The sequence below is a fragment of the Lissotriton helveticus genome, chromosome 7 (assembly GCF_964261635.1).
Source record: "Lissotriton helveticus chromosome 7, aLisHel1.1, whole genome shotgun sequence".
Taxonomy (NCBI): domain Eukaryota; kingdom Metazoa; phylum Chordata; class Amphibia; order Caudata; family Salamandridae; genus Lissotriton; species Lissotriton helveticus.
The window spans coordinates 1,419,163,247-1,419,180,206 of NC_136068.1; positions in this window are offsets into that span (position 1 = coordinate 1,419,163,247).

Genomic DNA, 16,960 nt, shown 5'->3' on the forward strand with positions numbered 1-16,960 from the left:
TGAGCTCACTACTATTCAAGGCCGCAACATTAATTTCATCACCCAGGAATTGAAAAAATATATATCATTTTATTTTAATTTTCAGGATATAAATATTGTTCAGAAGATATACAAAAATATCAATATCCAACTGTGCACAAATAATGGTAATTCAATCATTATAGACATAAATAAGATGCCCCACAGCACCCATTCATCTTTCATTCATCATCTCAGAATCATTCAACTAAACTAACATCACACATTCCATCAATCACATGCAGTTAACACAATATAAAAGCCTTGGTACATATCGTACACTAGTACACTGAGGTTGTCCTGCGGTGTCCTCTCAGCAGCTTGCTGGGGAACCAAGATGTTAATAGCAAGACAAAATGTAACCACGCCGACCCGCGTTTCAGTGCCAGGCCAGATCTACGGCCGCATCTTCATCAGGGCAAGTATACGGTGGGGAGCAAAGGGGCAACAGAATATCAGGACAGTGGCCACTCTGTGATAGACAAGAAAACAAAACTTTTAGCATCATACATGACTAACAACTTTTTTTCTCTTGTTAGGATTATTCTGCAGTAGTGAATTTAATAAATAAATGCACTGAAACAGATTCCACAGTAACAAGTTCATAGGTTCGTCTTTTTATAGTCATCATTTTTTTGGGTATAAAATTATATTGTATAATTCAAAGAGTGCATGCAGTGAGCTCAAAGTGCGTAAGGCCAGGATACCAAAGGATTTTTAATAACATTGTAAAATATACTATTGGCCCAACATGGCCAAAGGACAATAGAATCCCTTGAGGAGAAATAATCAGTACATTCATTCACACAGTCATTGGGTCAAAAAAAGAACATGTATAGTAGTGAGAGGGAAGGGAGGAGAGGATGTTAACAATAGCAGGACTACTGTTTATCTACTAGATCACAAGTGCAGTTAAAATTCCATACGTGCTCAAAGTTTAAAGCTCACCACTAGGAGGCCCTCTTCCCATTTACCTCAAATCCGAGTGGTGTAGAAGGCTGTCTCACACACTTCTTGGAAAGGTATTTGCGAGGGTTACGTTTTTCTCACAATGGTGGTGCTCAATTCAACACGAATACACTTGGTCAATCCCAACTTAGGAGGGGCTCTGCTGGAAAAGAAAGTAGTTCAATGACCTTCCTGCCAGTTAGAAGATTATCAGAGGTCGGGACAAATGGGGAGAGGGCACCCATCCACGATGTGACACTTACTTATAAGCCGGGAAAAGATGGAAGCAGGAGACAGCTTTGTGTGCACACTTTCAAGCTTGCAAAGTAGAATTGATTAATCGGTCAGAAAAAAGATATACGATATATCAGGGGCCAAAGTCGCACCAAATTTCTAGGTTCAGTTATCCGGTATTCTTACGCAAGGATAACTTCAATTAATAAATGCTTACCCTCCAGGCGTAGTCCGCAAATGGGGAACACAGCTCCCAAAAAAATAGTTTCACGGCTTACGAGAATAGATAACCGGCATGGACGGACATCAGAGGTTTGGGCGTTTTGAGGCTCTAAGAATAACAGAGAGAAAATATAGCATGCTCAAAGATAGCTAAGACTGGTCCAGGGATTCAGAGCTACTTCTAAAGCCATCCCCACTCGATTTCAGTATCGGGCATGGCGGCGATCCCAGGGCGATTAAATTGCCCCTACATTTAACCACTTGGATGCTAGGCATGTGGTACCACTTCAATGTAATTTCCATTGAAATCAATGGAAACTCCATGACGAGTTACCCTTGTCATTAGCAGCGAAGGGGTAAAGCATGGAGAGTGGCGAGTTATCGAGGCCCGACACTACACGGACTAAGTTCTTTTCTTTAAAAATTAAAATATCCCCAGAGGGCATAATGGGGACCCAGGGCGGCAGCGGGCTTACCTAGAGCACGGACACGACAGGCTCCTATCCTGCTTCAGAGCAATCCCTCCGAGCGAGGCCACAACAGTTCAGCTGATCGCGGAGCCCGAGTCCAAACTCCTGCGGTTTTAAAAGCAGGGAGAGGATACACCCACTCTCCAATTAAGGGCAATACCTGATTGCTATCGGCAGGAAAGAAAACCTGGGACGGGCGCAACCAGGTGGCCTACACGAGTCAGGAGCGCGGCCCGCAATTGGGCAGAGTAAAACCTGGACTGGCTAAAATTCGCCAGAAAAAATGGTGAACAGACCGGAGATTTTTCTCCTTTTTAGGGCTGTAAGGGAACGGCTCGATTCACATCGAGAGCCTAAACAATTCCTGCTGGAGGTGGTCGATCCTTGGGGGGAGGTCTAATTAACCAGGAAATAAACAAGCATTTACAATGCAATGGTTTCGCCTTTGGAAAAGTTTGAGCTATTGGCATTGTAAATGACAAAATTTGTATTTATGTGTTGGTTTTGAAAATAGATAAATAAATGGTATTGTTATTTACATTGCCATTAGCTTTATCTCTCGCAAATGTGAGACCTATTGTACCCTACCGATGAGCTCAGCAGACAGCAATTACTATCACACACACACACCCAGAGCCAGCCACACAGACACACCCAGAGCCAGCCACACGCACACACCCAGAGCCACACACACACACCCAGAGCCACACACACACACATACACACACACCCAGAGCCACACACACACATACACACTCAGAGTCACACACACACCCAGCACCACACACACACACCCACACACCCAGAGCCACACACACACACACCCAGAGCCACACACACACACACACCCAGAGCCACACACACACCCACACACCCAGAGCCACACACACACCCACACACCCAGAGCCACACACACACCCACACACCCAGAGCCACACACACACACCCAGAGACACACAGACACACACCCAGAGCCACACACGCACACACTCAGGGCCACACACACACACACCCAGAGACACACACACACACACCCAGAGCCACATACCCACACACCTAGAGCCACACACACACCCACACACCCAGAGCCACACACACACACACACCAAGAGCCACACACACCCACACACCCAGAGACACACACACCCACACACCCAAAGCCACACACACACACACACACACCCAGAGCGACACACACAAAAACGTCCCTAGTTACAGTTTAACCGGCTTGTATATGGCTTTGTACTAATGGAATATGTTAATGTAACAACTCACGGTATGATGTTTCATCGGGTTCTCTGCTCGTGATGCATAATTCTGTCCTCAATAAAGTTACCGGAGCGTTCAAAATACCGCGATCGAAATCTCGCGATATCGTAAAGAACTACAGGATGACGTCATCATTATTCCTCCTGTAGTTCATTCTGCATGCCCTGAATATATTTCATAAATGATTTGAAACCAGTCACAAAATGTAGTAAAAGTAATTAAATGGCCAGTGTTATTAAAGCCGATTGTATATCACCCAGATCCGACACATATCCCTTGTTAGAACGCTATCGAGAAATGCATGAAAAAAGGGGGGAAACTACAAAATGACGTGACGTACTGTAGTTGTTTCAAGGGGATAGACCCCGGTACCAAATATAAAGTGTAAACTGAATGTCATCTACACAATGTATTTGTGTTGATCTCAATTCTGATACATTTTAGATTCACTGGTATGGAAAACTGTGCTGCCCGCTAGGCTGCTCTCACACGATCAAAAGGACTGTGAAATGACGTGATACGTCGTATTCCCATAGTCTTTTGGATAGAAAATGCCATGTGTGCCCAACTATAGCGTCTGAAGAACACAAAAGTGTAGGGAAGGAAACGCTCAAGCATTTTGTAACCGGAGTCCAGATTTATGAGGCCCAGGGTGAAAATGATAATTTGTGACACCTATTGACACATATTCTTTTGTTTTATTATTGCCTCCTCAAAACTACCACATCTGAGAGATGCTCCTAGAAGGAGGACAGTACCCCGATAGTGACTCTTATAAGTTCCATGTGTGTGGCCATTGAAACTCAGTCAATGTTGTCCCTCCAGTCAAGTCCAACACTGCTGTAATTATATGCACTTGAGTGTGAGAGACTGAGTGCAGTAATGAACTTTCATATTTATATGTATACATTATGCGTCTCATCGTGGAGTTCAGTGTATGTGATGTACCGAGGACGGAATCTATGCAAGTCTTACAAAGCCGTCCCTTCACCCATGCCTGCTGCATGGGAGGGGTTTGGGAACAGGCACACGGACAGCGGGAGGGGGGGCGGGAACGGGCACACGGACAGCGGGAGGGGGGCGGGAATGGCCACACGGACAGCGGGAACGGGATAAACAAAAGTAGTACAAAATGCCGCTTACCTGCTACGAAATCAAGGAAAGTAAATTCGCGCAGCCCACCCCTGCAAAGCACACGTTGTAAATGACCAAAACATGCAGAGACAAAAAAAAACATCCGCTCATCGCCGCATGACGTTGTTAAAGGGGCGGGATGAGTAAAAATCGCCGAACACCCACGAATCTGCTCCGGCAATGACGGACAGATCTCTCTTCCAATGACTAGCCTCCATTTATGGAGCTACCCAATGGAAGAGCAGGCGGGGCAAGGCCCCCGTACTGTTGTAACATAAGATTTTGCCTGCGCGAACGCTGCTGCGCAGCGGACGCCAGGCGAAACCTAAAAACGGGGTGAAGAGTGATAAGTGAAAAGGGAATACACAACAGGGGGAACAACCTTTACAACGAAGGTTTCACAACGCGGTACTGTTACCACGCAACTTATTACAACGCAAGTCGTTACGACGACGTGCGCTGAAAGGCGCTCCAGGATAGTAAATAGTTTAATTTACTATCCAACTCCTTCACCTACTATCCACGGGGACTGGAGTTGGAAAAGTAAATTAAAATATTTACTATCCAGCGCCCCCAACGCAAGTCGTCGTAACGATTTGCGTTGTAAAAGTTGCGTAGTAACGGCACGCGTTGTAAAAGTATGCGTTGTAACGTCGTACATCCCACAACAGACACGTGTGAGATAACAAACAATAAGAATCTAAGGGATAAACTAATGATAATAAATACGGAGGGTATAGAGTGATAAAACCAGCAAGTATCAGCACCAGATGGATCATATAGTGCCAGTATACCAAGGGGCTAGAGGCCTAAACAAATTATAGAGTCTCTATAAAATTGCGTTCTCCCAAGGGCACCAATCGTTAAAACCTGTATTGACAGCAGCCAAGAGGAAAATCCAGTACACCTCCCGTTTTTTTCTCAGTGAGGTTGCATCCTCGCCTGGGACATTGCGGACCTTTTCCAGGATCGACCACTTCAAATCCACCTCAGAGTGTCTGGCCATTGTCCAATGGACCACAAGTGGAGCCCCACTTTTCTGATTGCGGATATTTGATTTGTGTTCGCCGATTCGAATTCGGCACTCACGTCCCGTTTCACCAACATATGGTCGCCCACATGGGCATATGATGACATAAATTATGTTGGTAGTCCGGCAACTTAAGAACATGAGCAACTGCCGGACTACCAACATAATTTATGTCATCATATGTCATCATATGAAGACACACAGTTGGATATTGATATTTTTTGTATATCTTCTGAACAATATTTATATCCTGAAAATAAAAATAAAATGATATATATTTTTTCAATTTCTGGGTGATGAAATTAATGTTGCGGCCTTGAATAGTAGTGAGCTCAAAGCTGTGTTGAAACTGTTGCACTCTATACGAGCCTTTAATCAAAATATATAGGGCAGACTCTTTTCCTTTGGTCTTTGGCCACAGCAGACGGATCTAATGATAACTCTCAATTGAAACCAACCTGATCAGTGATCTTATTTTGCAAGTCAATGAAGATAAGGCTCTGGAGTTGGAGAGATCATTTATCAAGCTTTTTTTCATCTGAACTAGGCTTATTAAAAATGTTCATGAAATCAATTTAAAGGACCGCACTATAGCAAATATGCAAAAAGTCAGAACAGGAGCATTACTATATCAATGAGAATTTCAAAAAGAAATTGGAAAAACTATATAAACAAAATATAATAGAATAAATACAATTGTCTGAGTGGTTGATCCCTGTGCTTGTGGCCATAAACCAAATGGTAAAATTAGACTATGTTTTGATTTAAGAGATCATAATGAATGTGTGTGGGTGGCTCTCCACCCATTGCCAAATTTTGGAGAAATATCTTCTCACTTGAATGGTGCCACACTGTTTTACACGTTAGCCTGTCTAATGAATAGCACCAAATTGCTTTACATGATGACAGTAAACAGTGTAAATATCTTATAACACCAGAGGGGGCATATTGTTATATGAGAATCCCATTTGATTTAGTTTCTGCATCCACAGGTTTTCAAAGGGTTATGCACAAATTATTTAATTTTGAAAAATATGGAATGTATTTTCAAGACAATAGTCTAGTGTTTGGTAAGACAAAGAAAGGGCATGCAGATGCTTTTTGCAAAGTATTAACTATTTTAATGGTTTAACTTTAACAAAGGGCACATGTACATTTTTAAGTGGTGTCAGATGATTATTTAGGTCACAACATTAAGGTTTACTGGTTGACAGGAGTGTGTAGCCCTGGTCAAACAGCAACCACAATCCTAGTCAGGGTAAGGCACAAGCAGACCCCAAATTAACCAGTGCTCAGCCCTCTGGTTGCTTGGCACAGAGCAGCCAGGCTTAACTTAGAGGTGATGTGTAAAGTATTTGTGCAGCACTTCCAACAGTAAAACAGTGAAAATGCAACACAAAAATCCCACACCAAGTTAGAAAAATAGAGCCTAATTTCAGTATTTCCGGAGTTAAGATACAGTCCCAGATTAGTCCTGCGGAACATTTACCTTCTCATGTTTTGTGTCAAGAGTCCTGTTCTCGTTGGAGAGGGTTGCAGGGAGTAAGGAGAGCATCACGGGCGGTGGTCAGCATGACGCTAGGATCAGGCCGAGTGCTGTGGATGGGCAGGCTGCCCTCCGCGGTTGAACAATGCTTGCTGTGTAAAGAGACAGGTTAGCAGTGGCTTGCGCTGAATTTTAGTGCGAACAACGTGGTCACAATGGAAAATGACCTGTTCGTTGTAATGAAGAGCTCTTAAGCTTGATTTAAAGAGCCCATGAACCACACCAATGGTCCAGGAACTGAGAGGCATCACTTGGGGTTTGGGAACTTTCTGAAACTTTGTTGGGGAGCCTTTTATTCCCCTGAGCCTCAATTCCAGAGTCCAGCAGGTGAGCAGACTAGCACTTTGAGTCACTCTGGAATCCTGGTTTCAAGATGAAGTTATAAGTCCAGTTCTTATTCCCCAGGCAAGAAGGCAGCAGCCAGCTCAAGGAACCTGTTCGATCACGTGGGGGAACATGGCAGTCAGCTAGCTAGCCGGTCACAAGTCGTCTGCCCTCTAGTCTCCTCCATGCGTTCCCGGAACTGAATTTTACTGAGTTTTCCCGAGTTTGTGCATACCTTTTTTTCACCGTAGTTACTGACCGTTAGCTGAGGACTGGACCATTGTTTGAGCTCTTCTCTCGGCACCAGTGTGGGCGTACTGAATTATCCCTGCTCTCCTGTGTGGTGTGAGGTGGAGCCAGGAGCTGATGCGGCTTCCCTTTGCTAGAAGACTGCAGGCAGTGTGCGGCGCCTCCGGCTCTCCGTAGCTTGGGGAGGCGAGGCACCTTGGCAATGTGTGACGCGAAACCAGAGACAAGGCTGGAGAGCTGTCACTTCGGTGTGGTGCGCAAAGGGGAAGGGGGTAACAATTTGGTTTATTATCTGCTGGGTCCTGGATGTGCGTGGGCCAGTATTTGCATGATTCAGGGCAGCAGGGGCACTTGGAGAGTGTCGTTGTGCCCGGTGCTTCTCTAACGACCATCTCTCTGCTCGCTGGCCAGACTACTGCAGGGGTAGTCTCCGTGGTACATCCTATCCAGAAACAAAGTCCCTCGCCACCTTCAGGTACCATTTAGAGCTGAATACAGAGCTAGGCTCAGAGTTTAAATTTGTCCCAGAAAGAAGCTATTCAGCAGCCAGCCTTGTTGCATTTAGTGATCAGCTAAATACAATAACTAAATTAAGGTATGAGACCATGGAGCTAGTCACGCAGCAATCTGGGCAATTTGAGGAAAAAGGTAATCAGCCTACCGAGGGGTGTCTGCCAAAGCCAAATAAATCTGTACTTGGTGCCCTTACCACAGAGGTACCTCTAGGCAAAAGATACAAATTAAGATCACGTACCTTTTTGATAGGAGAACCTTTTGTCCAACAACCTAAACAACCTTGTTAAGCCACAGATACTTCAGTAAATAATCACAATCATAGGAAGCCTGTAAATAAATCTGGTAAATCTTCTCCTGTGAACGGCATGAAGAAAAATAAGAACCAAGTCCCCCCTAAAGTGACTCCCTCACTTAGGTCATACTTCATGGCTAGTAAGGCAGCTATCGGTGTAGATTGGAGTTCGTTTCTCCACCTCTGAAACAAATCAGAAGAAGATTCAGGATACCTGCACCAGCTTAGAGGAAAATCTGTTGGCACTGACGCATCGGATGGAGGCCCTTGAGAATAAAGTGGGAGAACTGGGTTTGGAGGTTAAAGATAACACCCAGGAAGTGCTTAGACTGAAAGGAAGAGAGCTGGACTTGATAAAGAGATTAGAGAGGCTCGAAAATATCTCGAGAAGGAACAACATCCAGATTTTAGACTTGAAAGAAGGGCTGGAAGGTGATAATTTATAATCTTATGTTACAGACATTTTGACTAAAGCCTTTCCCCAGGTCGCTGCAGCCAATGTTTGGGAAACTGAGATCCAGCGAATCCATAGGGACCCCTTTACGTTGAATCCCGCCCGACAAAAGCTTAGGAAAATCCTAGTATATATTAAATCCTACCTTCTTAAGGAGCAACTACTGGGGGTGGCCCTTAAACTTAAGACTATTCAGGTTCAGGATGCCTCCTTCAGAATACGGACTGATATCTCTCGGGGGACTGATATCTCTCGGGTTACAGAAGATAGGAGATGGGAATTGGGTAAGCGGATGAATGGGGCCAGGGAGCTCAAGTCAGCTGCGATTTCCTGCCTGTCTCAAAGTTGTATGGACTAACAAGATGTATAATTTTAGGTTCCAGGAGGAAGTAGATAGGTTCTTGGCACAAACTAAATCTAATTTATAGCTTATAGATTAAGGGAATTCAGCATCTATTGTTATTTTGTTATTTTCTATTTAGGTTGGAGGCTGGAGGGCTCCGACTCGAAAGGCAATAGTCTATTGCCAATGGGTAGTCAGGGAGGGTTCCCTTGGGTGGGTTGGTGGGATTGGGGGGTAGTGGGGCTTTTCACGTTTGTTGGTGGGGAGCATTGGAAAAAAATAAAAATCAAAGAAGACGTAACAACAATCTCATGTGACATACCCTCCAGTATTTACAGCAGAGGGTGAAGTCAGGACAATGGTGGGGGATAGACTTGCTCGGGAAGGGAATCGGCATCTTGAATTCTTAAAATGGAATGTTAACGGTTTAAGCAAGACAGCGTCTGATTCTCCAGTACTTAAAAAATAGTTCAGCTAGGATCCTTATAATCCAGGAGACCCATCTTTTACAATCAGAATGTAACATATTATTTGGAAAACAAAGATGGGTTAATAAGATCATAGCCTCGGACCAGCAATGCTGCTCGAAGGGGGTTGCTGTTGTACTTAAAGCGAATTCAGGAGTTGAGCTCATTAAGTCCCAGGTAGACAATAGAGGACATTGAGCTATTGCGGAAATTAAATGTCATGAGTCTAAATAAACGCTAGCTAGCTATTATGGGCCTAATTAGGACGACAATGCACCTCTGAACAATCTCTGTCTTGCTTTAGCCGAATATGAGGCTCCTCTGATATTGGGAGGAGATTTCAATGTGCTTTTAAATAACAAGCTAGACAGGTCCCTCGAACGCAGATAGCTGTTCCACTCGTTAAAACCCATGATGTCAGGACTGGTACACACTTTAATTGCGGTGGTTGATCTGGCATCATCACAGGGTCTCCCTCTTTCAATTATTACTGTCGACGCTGCCAAAGCCTTCGACAGTGTGAATTGGCATTTTCTGGACAGAACCTTGAAGGTCTTTGGCTTCGCCAACGGTTTTAGGGAAGTCCATAAAAAAATATATAAATCGCCCGGGCTCGGATTCTGGTCAATGGTAGCCTTTCTCCTGTTGTTAAAATAGGGTGTGGCACTAGGCAGGGCTGTCCATTGTCCCCTATCCTGTTCGATTTATATATATAGTGTTTAACCCAGAGTATAAGACTAAATAAGAAGATGGCTCCTTTTGAAGTAAATGGGTTTGTAAGGAAAATAGCGTTATATGTGGATGATTTAATTTTATTATCCTCTAATGTCAACACTACACTCCCGGAGTTTCTTGTTGAAGCCCAGATTTTTGGGAAATTCTCTGACTATAATATTAACAACAACAAAACTGAGATATTGGCATGGAACATCGTTGATCAAAAAGGGATCATCCCCAGGGAGCTCAGATATCTTGGAGTTATAATAACTCAGGACCTTAGAGAAATTCCAAAAACTAATTTAGATAGAGTTTCGAAAGAGGTTGATGTTCTATTAAAAAGATGGCAGAATATCCTGGTCTCCCATTAAGGACGGGTTAATTTGATTAAGATGTGTGTCCTTCCGAATTAGCAAAAGCTGCCGTTCTTAGGCAGGCATGGGCTTACAAGACCTCCAGCTGTATTGTTGAGCCTACCAATTAAGAAACTGTAAGATGTTACTGCTTACTCCAAATGACTCACTGAATGGCAGCATGTTTAAAGCTATGCTAGTCAGCATAATGGAGCTAGGATTCATGTATAAGTTCAGCTCCCCTAAAAAAAATTTAAAAGTCCGTCTGAAAGTGTTGCGTACGGCGGCCAAGCTATGGTCGGACTGTCGACATTGCTTGGGACTTTCCTATCATAGCAATTGGGCCCCAGTGTGGGGTTCTCCTGGAACACCGGAGTGTCTTTTGGACGCTCTAGCTCAGCCAGTAAAAGAGGCCGGAGTCTCAAACTGGAAGGACATCGTAGTGGGTAATAAATGTCATCCTTGGGACTTTTGGAGCCACATTACGAGTGGAGCTCTGTCTAGGTTTAAGTTCTATCAGATTTCATCTTGGTGTAAGAGTCAACGCTGGTCCCTCTTGGAAGATAATCCCATGGAAAATGAACCACAAGATTTGGCCCAGAGGAAGAAAGAAGTGGTTCATTGGTATAACCATCTCCTGGCTGCAGTAGACAGAAAGATGGAAAAGCCATACCGGATCTGGAAGAACTGCTTGCCTAGTGAGGAGCTGAAAGATTTCTGGCAAGTATCTCTAGACATTCTTTGCCCACTGATTAAATCTGCCGCACTCAGAAGAAACCACTTTTTCACACTCCACAGGATATGCTAATCCCCTCTTAAAATATCCAGAATAAAGGTCAGTGGAGAAGCTAGCTGTCTGAGATGTGGTTTTCAGAATGCAGATGATATCCACGTATTCGTCTCTTGCCCCAAGATACAAGAATTTTGGAGAAGCGTGGGTAAGACTATTTCCAGGGTTCTGGGTACCGTTGTGGAGGTAAGCCGATCTCTCATTTTATTTGGCATTGTATCTCTGCCTGGGAGGGTGCGAGGCCCGATAGGGTAGCGACATAAATTGGTGTTTTATCTGATCCTGCTGGCCAGGAGAGAGATTTGTAAATTGTGGTGTCTGATGGTACCCCCCACTTGGAATGCCTGGTGGAATTCTGTAAGATATTTTAGAGCTTTAGATCAGAGGGTAAATGTATATAGAGAAAGGCCAGATACTGGGTTATTTTGGAACTTGTTGGATGATCCATCTTTTGATTAGACCAGATTAGATTAAGGTATAGAATAAGTTCCAATTATTGAAACCTCTGGGTCAGCTCAGGTTGTGTGCAACGGGCGATCCCGTAAAGAACACTAGCTGAGATTGGAACCACCAAGTTATATGCACCAGAGGTGGATCAGGTTAAGAGGTTGCTATAGCTAACGTTACTATAGCTACGGAGGTCATATGAGGAAAAAAAGAAGGCAGAAGCCAGCAGGGCAGCACAGCATGGTATCAGTCCGTCCCTTTAGAGCAGCAATCCAACACAGTGGCAGTCTTTGTAGCAGCACAGCAGTCCTTTTTCCTGGAAGAGTATTCACAGGTCCAGAAGTGTACTGAAGTGTTGGAGGTGCTACTTTTATACACTGGTGCCCAGGTACAAAAAGCTGGGAGAAGCTTCTAAACAGTAGATTTCAAGTAGATACAATCTCCTGCCTCCCCTGCCCTGGCCAGGGACATCTTAAGGTTTTTGGGGGGCCTGGGACTAAAGCATTCCGGGGGGCCCTATTTAGAACAGCTTTGAATTTATGATCCAGTTTCAGTTTTTTCTTGTCTTCTTTAGCGAGGTCACTGATAGTGCACAAGCGCACTAGTTCAAATTCTAAATGTATTTATATCTATTACTCAGGGAAAATGATGTGTGTTTTCAATATTGTAGCACAGACACATCTGACTATTATTACTGCAAATAATTATACAAGGCCATCAGGGAAAGAGTCTGTCCATTACAGAGCAGACTCTATCAGTGCCCCCCCTGAAAGGCTGGGGCCTTGGGCCAGAGCCCACTTTGCCCTGGCTTCGAGCTGGCTAAAGTGACAATGCAGGGTTGTTAGACCCTTTGTATGAAGGCAGAGCACAGGCTATGCTGTGTAAGTGTGGCTGTGCGCAGCTCTGCCCCCACATCCTGGCAATCCTGGCCCACTGAGGCACAACTAATCCCTCTATTGTGTGAAAGTCTGGGAGGAATTGTTATGTTATGTTAATAAAGCTTTTAAAGTGCACTGTTACCTTATGGTGTACTGGTGCTGAGCACTGCCTAGGTGGTTGCTAGAGGTGAAATAGCTGTTCAGGGAAAAAGCCAGGTTTTCAGCCCCCTCCTGAAGGGAAGGAGTTCAGTAGCGTTTCTAAGATACAGGGGTAAGCTGTTCCAGGCCTTTGCAGCAAAGTTGAAAAAACGTCTGCCTGCCCAACTGGCCTTTTTAACACGAGGAACAATCACTTGCGATGAGAGCAATCCTCTGCGGGGAAAACATACCATTGTAGGGGTTGTCTCATGTAAACAGGACCAATGCCCTATAGTTGCACACAGTCATGTGACCCAGGCTATATGCACAAAAGGGCTGAGGGCGGCAAAAATGCAGACACTGCAAAAGTGGCATTTTAAAAATTATGATCAAAAACCCGACTTCACAACTGAATATAGTTTTTTACCCCAATTCCAAAGATATCCTACAAGCACTGATTATCTCTTACGGTATGGAAATTGCGTTTATAAAATGTAATAAGGAAACTCCAATGTTATCTTATGGGAGAGATAGGCATTGTAATAGTGAAAAACAAATGTAAGGGTTTATGGGTTTTTCAACACCAATACATGGAAAACTTACAAATACATGTCCAACTTTTTAAATACTTTGCACCCTGTCCTCTGGCCAGCCCAGGGCCTACCTGAAGGGTGACTTATATGTATTAAAAAGGTCGCTTGGGACCTGCAAAAGGTTTATTTTGCCACTCAAAAGGCAGTTTAAAACCGCACACACAGGCTCTGCAATGGCAGGCCTGAGACACGTTTAAAGGGCTGCTTAATTGAGTGGCATAGTTTGGACTGCAGGCCTACAAGTAGCATATCATTTATAGTGGTATATGTAGCACACTTTACTAGGGACTTACAAGTAAATTAAATATTCCAATTCTGTATAAGCCAATATTACCATATTTCAAGCAGAGAGCACAAGCACTTTAGTACTAGTTAGAAATGGTAAAGTGCACAGAGTCCTAAGGCCCAAAAAAATAGGGTCAGCAAAATGGAGGAGGAGAGGCAAAATGTTTGAGGGAAGAACATCCTATGGCTGGCATGTCTAACAATTGGTAAACATGATATGTCACCAAAAGAGAGCTTGATTAAAGCTATATAAGACACAACAGAACAAAGAACAACTCAGATTGTTCTTGGGTTTGGCAGAATATTATGACAAATATATTCTAGCACTTTCTGACAAAACAAAGCACACAAGAGAATTACTGAAGAAAAAATTAACAGTTTGCAGGGAACAATGAGCATACATCTAGATTTAAAGAGTTAAAAACGCCAGTGAAGGTGCCCCTCCATTAACTGCTTTTGATACCAAATGTGATTCCATCATCTTTACTGAGGCTAGCCATGTGGACATTGGGGCTGTTTTACCACAAGAAAGAAAAGGCAAATTAGTTATAGCTGCTTTTGCTTCAAGACATTAGAAGGTGCCATTAAAATATTCTACTTTGAAAAAAGAAACTCCAGCATGTTGGTGGGATATTAAATATGTTACAAAATACATGTATGGCACTAAATTCAGAGTGAGAAATGGCCATTGCTTTTTAGTAGACTTGCTCACCATAAAGAGTTGTTTGTATAAGGGCAACGCCTATAGTGGCAGGATGGCAGGATGGCACTATAAGTTACAGGAATTTCGTTGTAATATTGAATATCTTTCTATCTTTCTGGAGATCTAGCAGATGGTATATCAAGACTTTCAGTTGAAGGAAACAATGATTTACACGTGAAAGATAAGAGTGTAGGAAACTGGCTCTCTTTACAGTGTACAAAAATGAAGTACACTATGTAGAGTCTGGGGAATCCCCAATGCATATGCAGAGATATAAGTATATAATACCAACTCTCTTTTTGAGGTTGTGTGGGCGAGAAGTTAGGCTTATCAGAGGGTAATGCTAAGAATTTGTTGTACTCACGGAGGCAATAAATGAGACAAGCACTCAAGAATGAATCAAAGACCAATTCGTAAAAATAATAACGATTTTTATTTAACTTTTAAGACCAGGAACACAGTTCTAAGGTAAGTACTTTAGGAGATATCATTTTGCAAAGTTCGATAAATATATCACTTCTATGCGCAATTATGTACCATAGGAAACAAATGGACAATAGCTGAAAAATGCATAGAAAATCATGCAATGTTTTTAGGAACTTCACCTTCTTGCTTTAGGTCAATGTCGGGACAACGACCAAAGTTGCAGCAGGAGAAGTTTGGGAGCATCCCAGCTTGACCGGGGGCAGAGTGCTTAGGCCTTGGAAGGTGGTGTACAAAAATGAAGGGAGCCACTTGCAAATGCACTGCACAAAGGGACTTTCAGGTTAGCCCAATGGATCTCCTTAGAGGGAGGAGGTCAGAAGGGCGTGAGCTTGGGTACCATGGAAACAATGCTGGTTGGTTGATGCTGGGGCCCGGTGCAAAGCGAACAGGTCTGCAGGGGTAGTGCGTCTTGAGATCCTCCTTAGTCAGGAGCAGGCAAATTGGGACTCAGGTGTCTCAAAGTCCCTTAATTGCTGCTTGCTTCTGGTGCTTTGGGAGACCGGAGAGGACTCTTCTTCTTAATGTTGGGGAAACAATACATCAGCTCCAGTACGTCCTGGTGTCTCCGAACTTGGTGAGGGGACAGACCTGACCCTCCAGTGCTATTGCACCTTCACTGGCCTTGTTATTGCGTCATGGTTGACAGGGAGCAGAAAGTCAACAAACTGAGCTTCATGGGATCAGTGCAGGGGAGTTATACCTTCACCCTGAGGGAGCTTCTCTGTGATTTCTTGAAGACTGGAGGTGGTCTGGGGTTCTTGGAGTCCTCTAAGGTTTAAGGATGGCAGAGCAGCAGTAATTGTCGAGTCCTGTGAGCAGCAGGTAGGATTTGGCACCTTTTTCTTCTGCAGCAGGGCTTCATTTCTCGTGCAGCGGGTCTTCTTTGTCTTGGTCTTCTCTTGTCAGTCAAATCTGCTGTTCAGGTTTCGGGTGCCACCTAAATACTGAATTTAGGGGCATTACAAAGGGAGACAAGTAGTACCCAATGGGGTACCTACATTTAGGGTGTCTACACTCTCTAGTGGAAGAGGTGTGGCGCAGAGGCAAGGGTGGCTGATGCCGGAACATGAGGGCCCACGGTTCAATCCACGGTGCCGGCGGCAGGTCAGCCCAGCACCATGTGACTCTGGGCAGTAGCTTGCTTAATCTTATCGATGGCCCCCAGGGCCTTGAAGCCCTTGGGTATTTGGTCGAGCTTAACAAATACTGGATTTACATTCAGTGACCACTTCCCATGGGAAGAGGCACTACCATAGCCCTGATAGGATGTTTTCTCACCCCCCCAAGACGGTGGAATTTCGGGAGAGGGGCTCACATCGCCTACCCTGTCCTAGGGTCGGTGTAGGCTAAGTTGGGACCCTCCTCTAATCTAACCAATTTTACCGCCTTTCATCAAAAGTGGAGCAGGAAAGGGGGCTTGACTTCCCGCACTATCTGGAGGTTCCTGGGTGGGATATCAAAGGCAGCATCGCCTTTGAAGGTTTCCGCCCAGGAAGGCCATCTTGTCCTGAAAGAGGTGTATAAGCAACTCTGCTCAGAGCAGGCATTGTCTCAGCCCGCTAAGAACTCTAGCTCTTACACCATGAGGTCAGAAACATGTCTGGTAGTGGTAGGCTAGCGAAAACAAGTCAGGAAACCCACCAGTGCTTGGTAGGGTTTCAGGGCACCCTCTAAAAGGGTCTCCTCTGTGAATAGTGGTGCATTTCTGATGCCAGTGGTGAATACATCCACCACTGGCATCAGAAATGAATTAGTAAGACATGATGTTTGGAACAAAACAAGTTAGCAATCAGTGAAGCCATCATGGAGCTATGAAACTCGTGTTGACAAGTATCCATCCCATGTACTCTTCATGGCTTCCTTGTGCACTTATAACATCACAGAATAGATTGAAAGTTGTAGGGGTACATATGCTCATGCTGATATGCCCACACATAGGATGTAGGGCACACTGTCTTAGGGCTAAAGGCCAGCAGGAGGGGTGACTTACCTATATCTTATGCAGTGTATGGGTGACATGGCACACACAGCTGTGTGCCATGCCGACTCTTCTC